At 34.0% G+C, this 16,289-nt stretch overlaps 1 protein-coding gene across 1 annotated transcript in view; it reads right to left on the bottom strand.

Moving 5' to 3' along the window:
* Positions 1 to 8,699, bottom strand: part of LOC145681123 (condensin-2 complex subunit H2-like) — a 106,566-nt gene extending 97,867 nt beyond the window's left edge. The window contains exons 1-2 of the mRNA XM_081752549.1: positions 8,432 to 8,699; positions 4,327 to 4,549 (exon numbers count right to left, since the gene is read on the bottom strand). The gene's annotated coding sequence lies outside the window, so the exon portion shown is untranslated. The remainder of the gene's footprint in view (positions 1 to 4,326; positions 4,550 to 8,431) is intronic.
* Between the last annotated feature and the right edge of the window lie 7,590 nt (positions 8,700 to 16,289).

Below are 16,289 nucleotides of genomic sequence, written 5' to 3'. Positions count from 1 at the left end.
CATTAAATGTGAAATCGAATATGTAGAAACTTTAAATAAATTGAAATATTCTGATAATGAAATCACGTTAGAAGAAATTCAGTATTCTTTAGGCTTGTATTACAACAGCCATAAGTCACATTGACGCGCAAATAAAAAATAAATAAATACATATATAAATAAAATAAAATAAAATAATGTCGAATTTAAGGCTGAACAAGGAAAGTAAATTCTGTTTAAAAATTTACAAAAGTTTGACTCTTACAAATACACTGAAAAAGAAATTTTACAGCATAAAAAGTATGTTAGTTTAGTTGAAATTGAAAGTAGGCTGTAAGTGAATCTTAAAAATTGCAAAATTAGAAAAAAAAAAAAAAAAAGGCTCTTATATTAAAATGCCTAAGAAAATTTATGAGAAATCCACTCAGTGTTGTGGTAGAGTAGAATGTTATAGTATCACGTTAAAGAAAAAAGAACTTAAGTTTAATGAAATTAAATTTGCTGATGGTATCTTTAAACAGGGCGTCCATACAATTTGGCGAAAAAAAATCCCTGACTTTTTCCGGACGAAAGATCCAGTGTGCAGTATACAGATTACTTAAGATATATATATATATATATATATATATATATATATATATATATATATATATATATATATAAACATTATAAAACCAATTACACAGCATTATAATATTGATTATAGTAATAAACAGTTCACACATGATTTTACTGATCACAAAGGAAAACATTATATAACATACCTTTACCGGTATAGTTGTTAAATGCAACCTATTTAACAACTTGTTTTCATCCTTTCTCGCATAGTTTTCTTCTCATCGATCTGAATATCCTTCTTGTTGTCTCCGCAGTTTACTATTTTTCTCTTCTTCCTCCAACTCCTTCAGTTGTTGCTGAATCTTCCGTTTCTCTCTCTCCTCTCCAGCATTCATTTCTCTTTTCTTTTCCAAATACACCTGATATTGTCTCATTGAACTTCTCGCTGAATTTATCATATCTCTTGGAATTGTTAATCCTGATGATCCACCTATTCTCATCACAGAATCATATATGATTCGTTGAGCCGCCAGAGATTCTTCTTGTAAGTTCTCAACAATGAGATTTTTGTTTATTGAAAAACCACTTTCAACAAATGCGTTTCCGTGAGAGAAGATACAATACAGCTTCATAACAGACCATACGTCAACGAAGTCCTTCTCATTTCGTAAGAATAAGTTAAAAAAAAATATCCAATACCATCTTTGTCCTTGGCTATGAAATCATTTCAGTGTTCCTTAAATCCTTCAGTCTGAGCTTTCACTGTGAGCTGGTAATACTTCTTCTCAGCGTTTTCAGCCACTTGTCCAGATATCCTCATGGCACCACCCAATTCTTCTAGAACAGCGTCTACTCTTTTGAGCAAATATGTCAGGACGCAGTTAGACGTGTATCTCGCAGAAAATTAGTTTTAACAACTACTTCAGAGGAAATTGCCTCCCTCAATATCATCATTGGGAACACCACATTTTGCATCCAGTAATCCAGTAACAGTAAAGAAATTAACACTAATTCATAAATTCAATAATTGAACAATGGAAGTAAATCGTTTTTTCCCTGACCAATCTGCCATTTCCCTGACATATTTTTATTTCCCTGACTTTCACTGATTTTCCAGAATGTGGACACCCTGTTAAGTAAGTTCCTCTTGAACATGTGTCATTTTTGCCATCAGGATTAAGAGTTCTGAGTATACAAGTAAAAGCTACTAGCCCACAGGTAGTTGAAAACAAAACTGATATTTACTGTGGTGAAAGGCGTATATCTAGGTCACCAACTGCGTGTCAAGATCCACTTTTAAGATTAGTGTAAAGGCACAGTTTTTGCCGATAGATGTCTCTACAGTCTTCGTATCTCTCCCATGTATTTTTTACCTTTCAAGAAAATTTACAATTTCTTTTACAAATTTCAACGTAGAGACTTCAAATTTTTAGAGAAGGAACTTCATAACCTATTAAAGGGAACAATCCGTGCCGATTTTTTATTTAGAATTTTCTTCATTGTTAAAACAGTTCCATTGTTAAAGGTTTCGAAATCCATTTCAACAATGAAGAAACTTCTAAATAAAAAATCGGCACGGATTATTGCCTTCGATAGATTATGAAGTTACTTTTCTAAAAATTTGAAGTCTGTAGGTTGAAATTTGTAACAGCAACCGTGAATTTTCGTGAAAGGTAAAAAAATACATGGAAGAGATACGATGATTGTACTGCCATCTATCGACAAAACTTGTCCCTTTAAACCAACCTTAATAATTCATAACGCAGAGGTTAAGCAATGTAATTTTGAGTACGAGTTTTTGAACGAAGACGGCAAAGTAAATTTAAATTGTAGTGGAATAAAGTATGAGACATATATTGTACGCTTTACTATTAAAACGGTGTTCAACCATGAAGTGTTATAGTCCAACGTACTCACACTGATATTCTACCAGTGATAATAAATGCCAATAAAATTAGTTCTACTTCCACAGTTGATATCTATGAAAAGGCACGAATCCTTTACAATGGTTAGTTCAGAAAAAAAAACTTAAATTTTCCAATAAGGTAAGTGATATACGGTAGCTATTTATTATTATTATTATTATTATTATTATTATTATTATTATTATTATTATTATTATTCAAGAGGCAAGTTATACGCCTACCTCTCCAAAAAATGTTGCATTTTTGAGAACTATTAACATAGCCTAAACGAAAAAGTGAGCGAGCCTATCAATAAGTCTTGAAAGAATTTAAGAATATTTTCCAGAACGAAATGTCCAATTATAGCCACAACATCTGTATGTATTCCATGTATATAACCTTATTATTTTCTGCTTATACGTTGTAGATCTGAGTACAATCAGGAATATAATTGTTCTCAGGTAATCAGCCAGGTAAATTCTACGTCGTCGAACGTTTCGAGAACCGATTGTTCTCTTCTTCACGGTGAAGTCTTCAGCCAAGATAATTGCTCTACTGAAACAAGAATTTTAGGAATTATCCAAAAAATACCTTAAGAGTCCCCATCACTGCGAAATTAAAATATCGCTAATTTTACAGTAATTATTCAAATAGATAAAAGATAATCGAAAAGTGGATCAAGACCTCCCTAGACGATGTTATTTTGCATGAGGTATCGTTATCACGAGTCACCTAGTAGCTTTCCGTTTGCAGTTATTTAGAAACGCGAAAATAAATGCCGATTTTCTAAATGGCTGGAAATCGAAAGCAGATAAATGAGTCGTAATAACGGCATCTCACGCATAATAATAAAGTCTAGGGAGATCTTGTTCCACTTTTCGATTATCTTTTATCTATTTGAACATATCACATAACTAGCAGCGTTCACCCCGCTTCGCTGGGGTCACCCCGGAACGCAATAAACTTTGTTACTTAGATAATTTTTACTTTTTCGCTTTCAAGTGATATGATAAAAACCATAGAAGATTGGAGTAAATGTTAACATTATATCGCCTGTCATTTATGTTAACCCGCCGAGTGACACGGTCATGTGGGTTGCATATAAATACGGTTAGATTTAGCTATGATGAGCTAACAAAGGATTTGTACGTTATGGACACTTGAATGGTCAATTATCTCAAGACACTGGTAATTGAAAATTAAAGTGATATGATAAAAACCATGTAGGGTCCAAATCTTAATAACCCCCCAAAAATGAAAGAAATTGGTTCAGCCGTATTAGCGTGATGAGCTAACAAAGGATTTGTACGTTCTCTTTTATATATATAGATTACTGTAAAATCAGCGTATTTTAATTTCGCAGTGATGAGGCCTCTTAGAAGATTGCGATCTTGGCCAATAATTAGTTTTTGAATCAGGAGCCACAAAATTTTTGAATGACAATAAATCAAGTTTTCATATTTTCTACGGAATAAGCACATCATACTGAGTTAAGTGTTAGTTTGGGTTTGGCTACACTGTACGTAGTTCTCCAGATATAAAGAGTGCAAGAAAATTTTTCATTGAATGAAATATAGTGGATCTTGAATCAGGGGCCACAAAATTTATGAACGGTCCTACTTCGAGTTTTCGTATTTTCTACGGAATAAGCACATCATACGGAGTTAACTGATAGTTTGGGTTTGGCTACACTATATGTAGTTCTCCAAATATAAGGCGTACAAGAAAATTTTTGACTGAAATATATTGGATCTTTTGATCCAAAAAGACAGAATTTAATAAATCAAAAATGATCGTGCGGAGTAAGAGACGTACCAACTATACAATATTATAATTCACACTTGTGTGATCCTTTAATAATCATAAACAACAATGCAATACTTACCTACAACTCAAATTATTCCTAGTTTTGCTGCATACCTCACTGAATCACTCTGTATCACTACTTATAGATAAGTAACGTTCACTTATGTCCCATTAATGATTAACAACGCAAAATACAAGAACCTATTGTGGTTTTCGTTAGTTCCAGTTACAGCATGAGTCATATTACTAGCCTCAGAAGTTATTGTGGTGGTAATCTATCTCGAAAATAGCTTACTCCAACCCTAGAAACAGAAACAATGCATTAGTATGTGAACTGTTCTGTACAACAAAAGGTGAAAGTAGCATGGCATCTTTTAATTTAGAAATATCTGTCGAAACGAAAATCAAACTGAAATTGACTAGTACGCATAGGGCACGAAGTTCAATCAATTTAAAACGTTAGGCTCACTTGAGCAAACCATAGTTTCTAATGTTATTTATTTGCTTATTACTATGAGTAGTGTTTGTTATTTGTGTTATTTAACTGATTCTAGGAGAAATTTAGCCTTTATAATATGTTGAAAGCCCCGAAAACGCATTGCACACAAAAGCTTTAGTTCATCGCTTTGTACTACCACCTCCACTCCACTGATAATCATTTGATCTCCAATTAACGCATACTTTGTCACAGTATATTTGTTTTTGACTGACACTGAATTCAGTTTTTACCACGCTTCTGAAATAGTTCGAGGTTTATGCGTTTCGTAATGTATGATACGATATTAAAGTACTAAGTACGTGTCTTTTGTACGAAGCATTCATTTATGCCATTTCCCACTGGTAATGCTACACTTTTGTCTGGTTTTTCACACTTAATTAGAATTCCAAATAGGTCCTCCGTTTCCAGCAAAATTTTAAAAATTTACCGGGAAGAAATGGATAATTTGCTCGTTCGTGTTCTTCATAATATGTAAGGAGAGCAAAGATTGCAGGCCCGTAGCCAGCTGAAGAAAATTTTCAAACTGACTCAAACCCATTGAAATTCTTGCAATTATATTTAGCAAATCAAGTTCAACTTTCTGAATTCTACTCATTTCTTGTAAAATTATATGTTTCTTGCTAGATGCACCAAACATCTTCCACTGCATTTACCCATTTTAAGAATTTCAAACCGTGCCCTATTAATACAACCATGACAAGCATCTAAGGATACCAGATGCACTTCCCAACAACAGTATCATAGTCCACAACGTTAGTTGTGAATATTAATATATCGTTGTGGTATTTATATTATCGTTACCTTATTATGAAAAAGTGGTAACACTATATGTTGGCAACCAATAATATCCCATGCTTACCCTCTCTCCTCCCATTAAACAAGGAACCAAAAATATACGCACAAGGATATAGAGTCTCCATACCTGCAGAAATTAACATGGAGGACTGAAGTGCATGTACGCGGTAAGAACTATTGTGCAAAAGACAGTACCCAACTTGTGCTAGGTGGCCACTAAAACACAAGTGCTATCTAACTGATTCAGGGCAGCAGCGCAGCAACAAGGCCTGAGCGAAAACGAGGTGTTCGTATGGGGCCGGCGCGTTAGTGACGGTGGATATGCGCATGTACAATATATTTACTTCCAATGTTAATTTCCGCATGCATGAAGATTCCCTAGTATCCTTGTATTATGTGTATTCTTGGTTCCTTACTTAGTAGGAGAGGGTAACATGGAATATTACTGGTTGCCAACCTGTAATATTACCACTTTTTCATAATAAGGGGCCAATAATAGATATAATACAACGATATGGAATCTCCACGTATGGTAGAACAAAATTGTAAACTGTTTACCCTTACCTTACTCTATTATATTTTTTTAAAGCGGTCCTAAAAATTGTGGATTTTTAAATTTTCATTCCGGTTATTACGCTTTTTGTCGAAAACTAGTTGGTGACCAACTTCGGAACAAATGTCTCCAATCTTAATTAATTTACGGGTCATGCCGATTAACACCTCTGATACCGCCGCCAACACCCAGTATACTTCGCGATTCCGCGGGCCATTTAAATGATTTTTAATAGTCCATAGTGTATGAAACAAAAGCGTATAGCATCACTTCTATTGTGCGTAGACACATGAAGTACAAAAGTATCTTGTTGTCTAGGGTCTCTATTTTAATTTTTTGTGGCATTCATATTTTTTTCAAATTCAGAAACTTTATTTTATGTGTACAATTATAGTTACTAGCAGGGTTGGCTGGTTTAAAAAAAAAAAAAAAAAAAAAAAAAAACTGGTTTAAACCAAAAAACAAAAAAATGTTCGCAAAATCTTGATGAACACACATTTGTGGGTTATTACGTTTCACTCCCGTATATTATTCGTATTATATTCAGACCTAAATTCCCCATTCATTACTCAAAAAGATTATACATACAAAAGCAACTGTTTTTTATGTTCATAAATGTTTATTTTGTGTTGAGTTGATTTTAGTTTAGCGTCCCTTTCAGCAGCGAGGCTATATGAGACGTGGACCTACTGATTAACGTGGAATCCGAACCACATGAGCTCCCTCCGGGAGTCGAACCCGGGTCTCCCACGCCAAAGGCGCGTACGCTAACCGCTTAGCCACGGAGAAGCTCATGTTTATTTTGTGATTTTTTGTAGTTGTTATTATTGTTATGTAATTGCAATCGAAGAAAAACTCTAAATATTGTTTCGTTTCAATGTTTACTATTGACAAAATACATTGAAAATGCCGTACTTTTTGTCTGTGTGTGTGTGGGGAGGGGGGGCATACAGACCCCACGAGAGGCATTTAGTGAAATAAGTATCTTAGGTATCTATTTATGTAAAAATGAGTCTGAGCCAAAGTGGACTCAAATAATTCGTATCTTTATTCACTTTTCTTATTGATATGCAGATTAAGTCGGTGTATTTCTTTAATTTGGACCAATAAAAGTCGTTGTTAACTAACTTGAACTAAATTAGTTCTTCTGTACTCCGTAGTACTTTGAAATTGTTCATATGTAATTCTGTGTAATGGTTTCACTTGTGCAACTGTTTATCTTTTTGTCCTTCTGAAATGACTCTTGACAGTTAAAGATCAGTACAACGTATTTTTTATCAGGATTCTTTCGTGAGTGAGTCGGCAGACGTATCGCATTTGTGGCCAATTAGTCCTGGTTCCGAGTTCAAATGGAGGACAATCTCTCTCGGATATAACTCGAGAAGCGGTTTTTATTCCGCTTTAAGCTTATGTGACCCCTTCCAGCATAACCCGGTTGTTGCATAATAACATCAAGGCGAAACAAACTTATTTCTGTCCATATATGATATGAATATATAGAGCAAATTATTTAAACAAAAAAAAACCTGGTTTAAACCAAAAAAAAAAAAAAACGTTTTTTTAAAAATAAAAACCATGGTTTTTGCCAACCGTGGTTACTAGTGTGAAACCACTGCAAATGCTCTAACCTATCTGATTTTATGCGATATAAGGTGTTTTCGGCACTATCCTCATTTATAAACATACTCACCGCCGCTAACGCGCCTGTTTCCTGTGGACGCATTCCGCGACAGTCCTATGCACTGGGTTAGATAGAATTCCCGCTTTTAGTAGCAAGTCGGTTTGCGTTTTCTGCAGTCGTTTTTATGACGTACCGTACGTCAGGTCGTGTATTTATTTATACACGTAAGGAGAAGCACATATTTGCATGCATATTATCAATATGTACGAAATTTCGGCATGTCCCAATGTCATAACAGTCTAGAACGTATTACGGAATCATCTGAAGCAAGGAAAGTTATTTTTAAATTCGATGGAGTTTTCCGCATCTGCACCGTAAACCTGACCCATATTCGGATGTGAATTGTTTAGTTCAAGAATTATTACCACTTACCAAACTTTACTTTTTTACACTCAGCCTTGCACTACACCGTAAAGTGACAACAGATCATAGAATATGGATTACAAACATAACATACGAAAGATAAAAACACAAATACAGAAGTGATGCTCACTTCCTGCATTACGCGTCAATAATATTCATCCAAGATAACTACCTCAAGTAGACTATTTTTTTTTTTAGATATTTTAATCAACAATAACCAAATTAAAAGCACAACAAAAATGTGTATCAACCTTAGTTCATTTAAAAAGAACTAAGTTACATATATGTCATACCTATTTCTACTACAAAGTTCCTTCAAAAATTTGAATTTTCTATATTTAGTACTGGTCTCACTGTAAACAATGTCAAAACACGAATATTCACAAAACACTACACTGTTTAATTCCCTAGTCACCATTTCCTCTGCTTCTATTTGTTTCTTATAAAGTTATTTTCAAACATCATCACGATTTCATACATTTAACACCCAAAACTTCAAAAATTAAGTGGACTATTAACGGCATAACAACACAGCCGCCATGTTCTAAAATAATATGAAGATAAATTTGAATTTAAGAAAAACTAGATAGCACAAGGAATTGCACGAAAAACAGATAAATATTATGTAGTAATTCATTTGTAAGTCATTTTGCAACACGAAATAGTGGGCCTCATTTCATAACAATTTTACAAATTTGCGGATTCCAACGAAAATAATAGGACAAGTAACTACGTAATTTATTGTTCATTGCTGAAAACTACTACTAAACAATTTGCTTGATTGCTACTAAACTTTGCGTTTTAGTTTGCGACAGTCGGCATAGGCGTTACAAATAATCTTTTGTGCTACGTTGTGATTCGCAAATCAAAAAGACCAGGGCAATTTAGTTCCTGAGTTTACACACATCTTTTAATAAATTATATATATAAATATACTAATAAAAAAGAGTATTGGTTTAATTTTGACGCACCCTCGAAAGGATTGTTGAAAAAATTAAAATTCTTTCACTAACTTACTCCTTATTATCCCATAAAAAGTTTCCGATGGTCAACTTGAAAATATCTTACTTGGGACAGATTAAATTCAAGAGGCCACCTTCCTTTACGATTTGCGTATAAATACGGCTTTCGGATGTATGGCATAAAAACTACAGTGCAAAAGCACAAACCAACATGTCCTAGGTAGTCACTATAAAATCAAACAGAGTCAAGCAGTAGCGCGGGAGGGTGTCGGGAGAGAGTAGACATGCCAGCAATGGTGGATGTGCGCATAAACGAAGGTAGCGAAAAGGAGTAGTTTTGGCCAGGATACGTCTTTCTATAGCACTTGTCATGATTTTATACAAGTTAAACTGCACGTGTAAACATTAAATACAAATTAACAGACAAATTCTGACCAAAGCATGTATTAACTAATAAATAATGGCGTTACAGTTTCGGCAAATTAACTTTGCCTTCATCAGACACATTATGAAATACAATTTCTAAGATTACAGCTTATATACTTCTTAAATTGAGAGGAGGTCATTCCATGAACCAATTATATTCGTCCTTTCCTTTAACAATTTTTAATTAATACATATGCAACTTTTAATGATCAACTTTCACTTAAAAGCTAAACTTTTAATTGGCGCACCTGTGTATGAATAACTTTCACTTTTGAAAAACATAAACTTTTAATCGTCTATCCGCTGTTCAATACACCTGTTTTTACCTCTTCTTTCTTCTCTGTTTTGTACAATATCTTTCTCCATACATCATGTATATTTAGTCCGCCATTCCAATTCAGAAGTTTCTCCCTTCCTTCCTTTCTTATCCATTCTCCCTCTTTCCATTTTCTTATAATGCTTCTTTTCTTCTTTTCCAGCCCCTCTACGCCTTCCCAGTCTATTTCATGTCCTGTTTCCCTTACATGTTTATATATAGCGTTACTATCTCTCTTCAATCGAACGTCGTCCCCGTGCTGTTTAATCCTTTCTTGTAACCTCTTTCCTGTTTCTCCCATGTAACTCATATCACATTCTTTGCATTTAATTCTATATACAACCCATTTATCACTTATTTGATTCTCTGTTACCTTCCTTTTCCTAGTTCGCAACGCATCTAACATTCTTCTGCTACCTTTTCTGTACGTTCTTACTCCTCCTTTTCTCAATAAGTTTTTTTTAAGACTTCCGTTTTTTCTCCTATGCTCTCTATACCGAAAGATCTTTTCTTTTCTTCTTCTCTATCTTCTCTCACTTCCTTCTGCCTTCTGCCCTCTTCTTTCTTGCTATTCTTCTTCAATCTATCCTCACTATATCCATTCTGCATTAATAAACTGTGAAATTATTCTATGCCTTCTTTTCTCTTCTCATCATCACTGTCTATCATTTTTATCCTTCTCTCCATGTTTCTAATAAAGTTCCTTTTAGTTCCTTCATCTATATCACTTCTTTTATGGCAATAAACACCTGCTGAACATTGTTCTCTATACCATGTTGTTTCGAATCTCCCTCCTACTTTCCTTATTGTCATATCTAAAAAGTTTATTTTTCCCTGTTCCTCTAATTCTACCTCCAGGTTTATTCCTTTTCCCTTATCTTCTATCCTTCCCACAAATTGCTCGAACTGTCTCTTCGTTCCTTTCCAAATACTTAAGCAATCATCCACATGCTTGCAAAACATAATCAGTCTTTCGCCTCCTTCCTCTTTAACTTTCTGTTCCCATTTATTCATCACAATTTCTGATAACACTGGGCTTAATACAGGTTTTGTTTACTATGAAGAAATATACCGCCGGTTGGAAATAGTACCTAATAGAGTCATCTTTTATGTGCAATCACTTGTTTTATTCATCGTAAGGCACCTGTAATGATTTTCCACTAGTAACCGTAAACTTGTCAACCTAAAACACAGCTGTATTTCTTTGTATTTAATTCTGTCGCTTGCAGAAATTTGTTTCTTATAAACATGTTTTTCCATGAAAAATATTCAATTTTACCTGTAAATCTCCGAAAATGTGGTGCGCCAAAACTGCACCAGTACCATAAAAAGAAAACTCATTTCGGAGGACGGTTTTTCTGTGGAAAATGATTTGAGGCTGGCTGAAATCATTTTGAGATAATTACTGTGTAAAATAGGAGTATAAAACAGCTCCTTGTTATTCAAACAGAATATAATTATTCTTAATCAAAATTTTCAGAAATAAGAATTGTTTGTAGACTTTTCTCCACCACGTTACTTATGTGCAACAATTAAAAATTGCCCTAAGAGAAAATTTTCGCTATTTTTCGGTTTAAAATGTTCCGGCAAATGTTACGTACTAAGGTTTAATTTCACACAGTTCAAAGAATTCCAAATTGTTTTTGTTAATAACATAATGTTGGTACAAAAACTGTAAGAAAGAATAAAGAAAATATTTTATTACCGGAAAATTTAATTAATCAATTTAGTGTTTCATAGTAAGTCCCTCTCGCATATTTATTTTAGGCGCTTCCCTAGCCAACTGTTTTAAGATGATCACAAGGTTGTGGGTGAGGTTAGATTTACATCGAAGTTGCACCACCCGAGTGTGACGTAATGCGTCATGTGGTATTATCACGGGGATTAAGGCTATAACGAAATACTTTGGATAGATTAATAATTACCTGTACCGTGGGCAGAAAGTGCTCATACATGTGCACTATACTTAATAGAATGTTAATTTAATAATAACAAAAGAAGAATGTTTTTCAAGATATGTAAAATTATTATTATGGGATAGTTGTTGCTATGTACATGTTTATGGATACCGAGTCAGCAAGTTTGTGTGCTTGACAGTGTTAAAGAAAATATATTATAAAGTATATCAACTAATAAACCATTTTTAGCACTGTTTATCGACATTATCATTCTTATATAAAAGGTGAGAACGATAGTATATAATTATTAAAGATTACTACCACTCGAGATTTGTATATCATATTTCGCCGAACCAGGTTGACGACTACCCTCGGTAAGTCGTTGTAAGGCGAAACAAAATGAGCTCTGTGTGTCTTCTAACCGCTCGCAGATGCTCGCTCGGCTATTTTTCGTGGCGTAAGTAAATCACTTTTTATGCATTATATATTACGTACAAGGGAAAGTTAGTATTATCTTTATCTTATTTCAATGATAAAATGTAATGAAAATTAAAAAAAATAAAAACTCTCCTTGGACCGGGTTTGAACCCACACCAATAGCAATTTTTATTACCAGCCCCTGCGCTAGCATGCTCGGTAATTTTTTTTTTTAAATATCAACCCATCATACCTCATTTTCCTCAGCAACCCGAGTTTCCTCGTATACAAGGCCCCTTTGACTGTTACTAAGGCCGTATCCAAAAGATACAAGTGCGTTTTTGAAGTATGCTTATTTTCGGAACCTACGTCAGCTAGTGTGGGTCTAAAGGTCCACGTTAACAAACCTGCGAGTGCGTAGTGTGCGCGAATGTACACTACGTTAGTACACTTGTGTGTTTAACATAGCCGTTCCTCCTAGTAGGATCAACGATATTATCAAAATGATCTAATAAAATTTAAAAAACATATTTTAAATATTTTTGTTGAAGTGAATATCTTTGTGAGCTGATCTTATAATAATTTACTTGATAAATATACAATATAGTGACTTTATAAGTCAAATATAAAAATATTACATCAATAACAAACATATTTATGTTACGTTCTTTGAGCATGCAATGGAATTCAAAATAGTGTAGGGAAATCAATCAAATAAATTCTTTAATAATGCTGTAAAGACATTTGTGTTTAAAATATTACATGGTTTATGCACTTTAATTGTGATAATTAAACTATTGGTAATGCAGCTATTTGCACGTAAATTACAAACTTTAACGGCATATGGATTAAAATTTTAAGTTTTAGTAGAATAGTGAATACCTAGATTATTTATTACCCTATGGATACAGTTGCAAATGTTAATTTGTAGGTAAATTTTCTAATTTTCCAATTTTGATTCTAAATAACCAAATTCCTTTCAAAGCTACAATATTTCCTTGCACTTGGTCTGTGTGAGGGGCCTAATACGCTAATTACCATACATTTTGCCTTTTTGACTGCTAACTAAAAGTGAAATACAGGTCAAAAATTTCTTTCTACACATTTATCAAAAATTTCACACAGTCCTCTTAATTAATATAATCTCATTACCCACTATGAAACGATTATGAACAAATACTTCCTTACGTAAATGAGAACAATTACATAGTTTACATACTATATTTTTTCATAAAGTCGTCTCTTAATTTTCAGATACTTTTTATTAAATTAGGAGCTTTTTAATGGTTATACTTGAATGGGGGGATTTGTTTCATAACTGCAGAATAAGAATATAGAGACACTATTTCGAAGTTTTACGGTTAAAATCTATAGGTTCACAAAGAAAGAGTATCATCTAAGGTACTTAATTATTAGCGCTACATGATAGAAATAGTCCAATCAGTATCCCTATAACTGAAGCAATACGGTAGAACTACCACAATTACAGTGTTATTATTGTGTAATCTACCGTACAGGAAACCATTTTACACAATGTGAACTCTCTCCCAAAGTAGTTTTACCCCACATTATTTTATATAGCTCTCTCCTCAGTACCTTCGGTGTCCTAACGCTCTTAAAAGTTACCTGCTTTCAGTTGCAATGAAATTCCTAAGTTACTTCGCAACAGTGTCATCAGCACTCTAACCACCAGTGTCACTCTTCTCGCGGTGGATTAATAAATATTTTCTCGCGCAAGCATGTCTAATAAAATAGAAATCGCCAATAGCTGGTGGTTTTTATGCTGTTACGAGTTTATTGTGGATATAACACAATGTGTATACAGTTATTGATTTTACGCTCCGCTCTCGTTAATCTGAGCGAGCGTGAGAGATCCAAAATGACAAATACTTTCAGGTACTGCAAAGCTGAAGCTGTTGGCATACATAAAAGAAACCGTTAAGTTATTTTATTGTTGCCCGATATTGCCAATCTGTATGATATGTTTATCTTTAATATAACTGAAAACGCATTCAGCTAAAAAAAAATAGAGATTAGTTTATTGTTTCCAGCACGCGAAATTCTCCCTTCTTTTGTTATCAATGTTCCATGTTCCACCACGATGACGCGCTGAAACGAAGTGCGGCTAAAAAGTTAAATTGACGAAGTGTACACTATCTAGTGTGCACTCCATTTGTAGACTTCGTCCTCCTTGCGTGCATCCTTGAAGTGTTCTCTTTACACTTTTGGACACGGCCTAAATTCGACAGGAACACAAACACATACATATGCAGGACAGTTAAAATTCCAAAGGCTCTCCCACCTGGAATTGAACCCGGATCCCGTACACCAAAGGCGCACGTCCTAGCCACTAGACCAGCGGGGAGGGCTATCCATTGGGACCAACAGCAGCTAACGTTTGATTTGTGGTACATGTATGCTACGTGGCGAAAAACGGATAACTTGAACCATTCAACCAATTAGAGTCGTGTATTTAGCTCCTATGGCATGGGTCGAACATAATTAAAATGTACGTGCCCCGCTAATATATCATGTACATATATTGGTCAAGTTAAAAAATTAAGGTCCTTTGGGGATAATATCACAACTTTTAGATATACTGTAGGTAAAGAAATAATAGAACTTGATAGATTGCATCTTAGTACATAACTCTACGATGCTCTTCATATTAGTATGACATGATCTCTAAGAAAAGTGCGAACACTGGTGGTAAAGCAAAAGATAGTGCGCAAATACAATACATTCGCTACTTTTCTGCTATAGAAGATCTTCCGTATTTTTATATAACATTCTGATATTTGCCTCTATCTAATTACTCAATAGTTATGTTTTAAGACTGTTAAGAAATAATATGAAACTTTTATTCTAAATGGGAAAATGATTCCCTTCGTTTAAATATCTGATAATGCAAGAGGACCACTATGTGAAAGGTGGAAATTTTGGCACCAAGAAACGAAGCAAACGAAAATACAGAAAAATTTGAATACACATTTACGCATGAAAATCAACAAATTAAATATTGTGAATTACAATAAAATATGATTTACAAAAGTATAAGTTTCACAACAATACTAATTCTAACACATTGCACTTTATCTTTGCGTCTTTAATTTTAGTTGTGTACATTATTAAATGAAACAGCATACAAAAATTCTTCCCTACTCATTGTTCTAGACTTGATAATGATTTATATAATACTAGCAGCGTTCACCCCGCTTCGCTGTGGTCACCCCGGAACGCAATAAACGTTGTTACTTAGATAATTTTTACTTTTTCGCTTTCAAGTGATATGATAAAAACCATAGAAGATTGCATTAAATGTTAACATTATATCGCCTGTCATTTATGTTAACCCGCCCCGCTTCGCTGCGGTCACCCCGGAACGCAATAAACTTTGTTACTTAGATAATTTTTACTTTTTCGCTTTCAAGTGATTGCAGTAAATGTTAACATTATAGCGCCTGTCATTTATGTTAACCCGCCGAGTGACACGGTCATGCGGGTTGCATATAAATACGTTTATTTTTACCTATGATGAACTAACAAAGGATTTGTACGTTATGGACACTTGAATGGTCAATTATCTCAAGACACTGGTAATTAAAAATTAAAGTGATATGATAAAAACCATCTAGGGTCCAAATCCTAATAACCCCCCAAAAATAAAAGAAATTGGTTCAGCCGTATTAGCGTGATGAGGGAACAAAGGATTTGTACGTTCTCTTTTATATATATAGATAATAATAATAATAATAATAATAGTAATAATAATAATAATAATAATTATTATTATTATTATTATTATTATTATTATTATTATTATTATTATTATTATTATTATTTGGTCTAGGAATTAATTCGTGCGGGTGGACAAGAGATGGCGCAACGAACGGAGCGTCCCACAGTTCCGTGTATCCACACATGTGTTGCAAACCCTGTCATCGCGTATCGTTCGTAGTATAGGGCAGTGGATTAAAGCGTCAACAACACCAGTTTGTAGTTAAGTGAACATGGCGCAATTTGTGCCTGATAAAGTGTTTTTGTGGGGTGTCCTGCTGCATTACTTTAACATGCAGAAAAGTGCGACTGAAAGTCATCGTATTTTGGTGGAAGTGTATGGTGACCATGCTCT

This window comes from Thermobia domestica, chromosome 3 (assembly GCF_964235325.1).
Source record: "Thermobia domestica chromosome 3, izTheDome1.hap1.1, whole genome shotgun sequence".
NCBI classification, from domain to species: Eukaryota; Metazoa; Arthropoda; class Insecta; order Zygentoma; family Lepismatidae; genus Thermobia; species Thermobia domestica.
The sequence above is the reverse complement of the archived record's forward strand: the minus strand, read 5'-3'. Positions and strand labels throughout refer to the sequence as shown.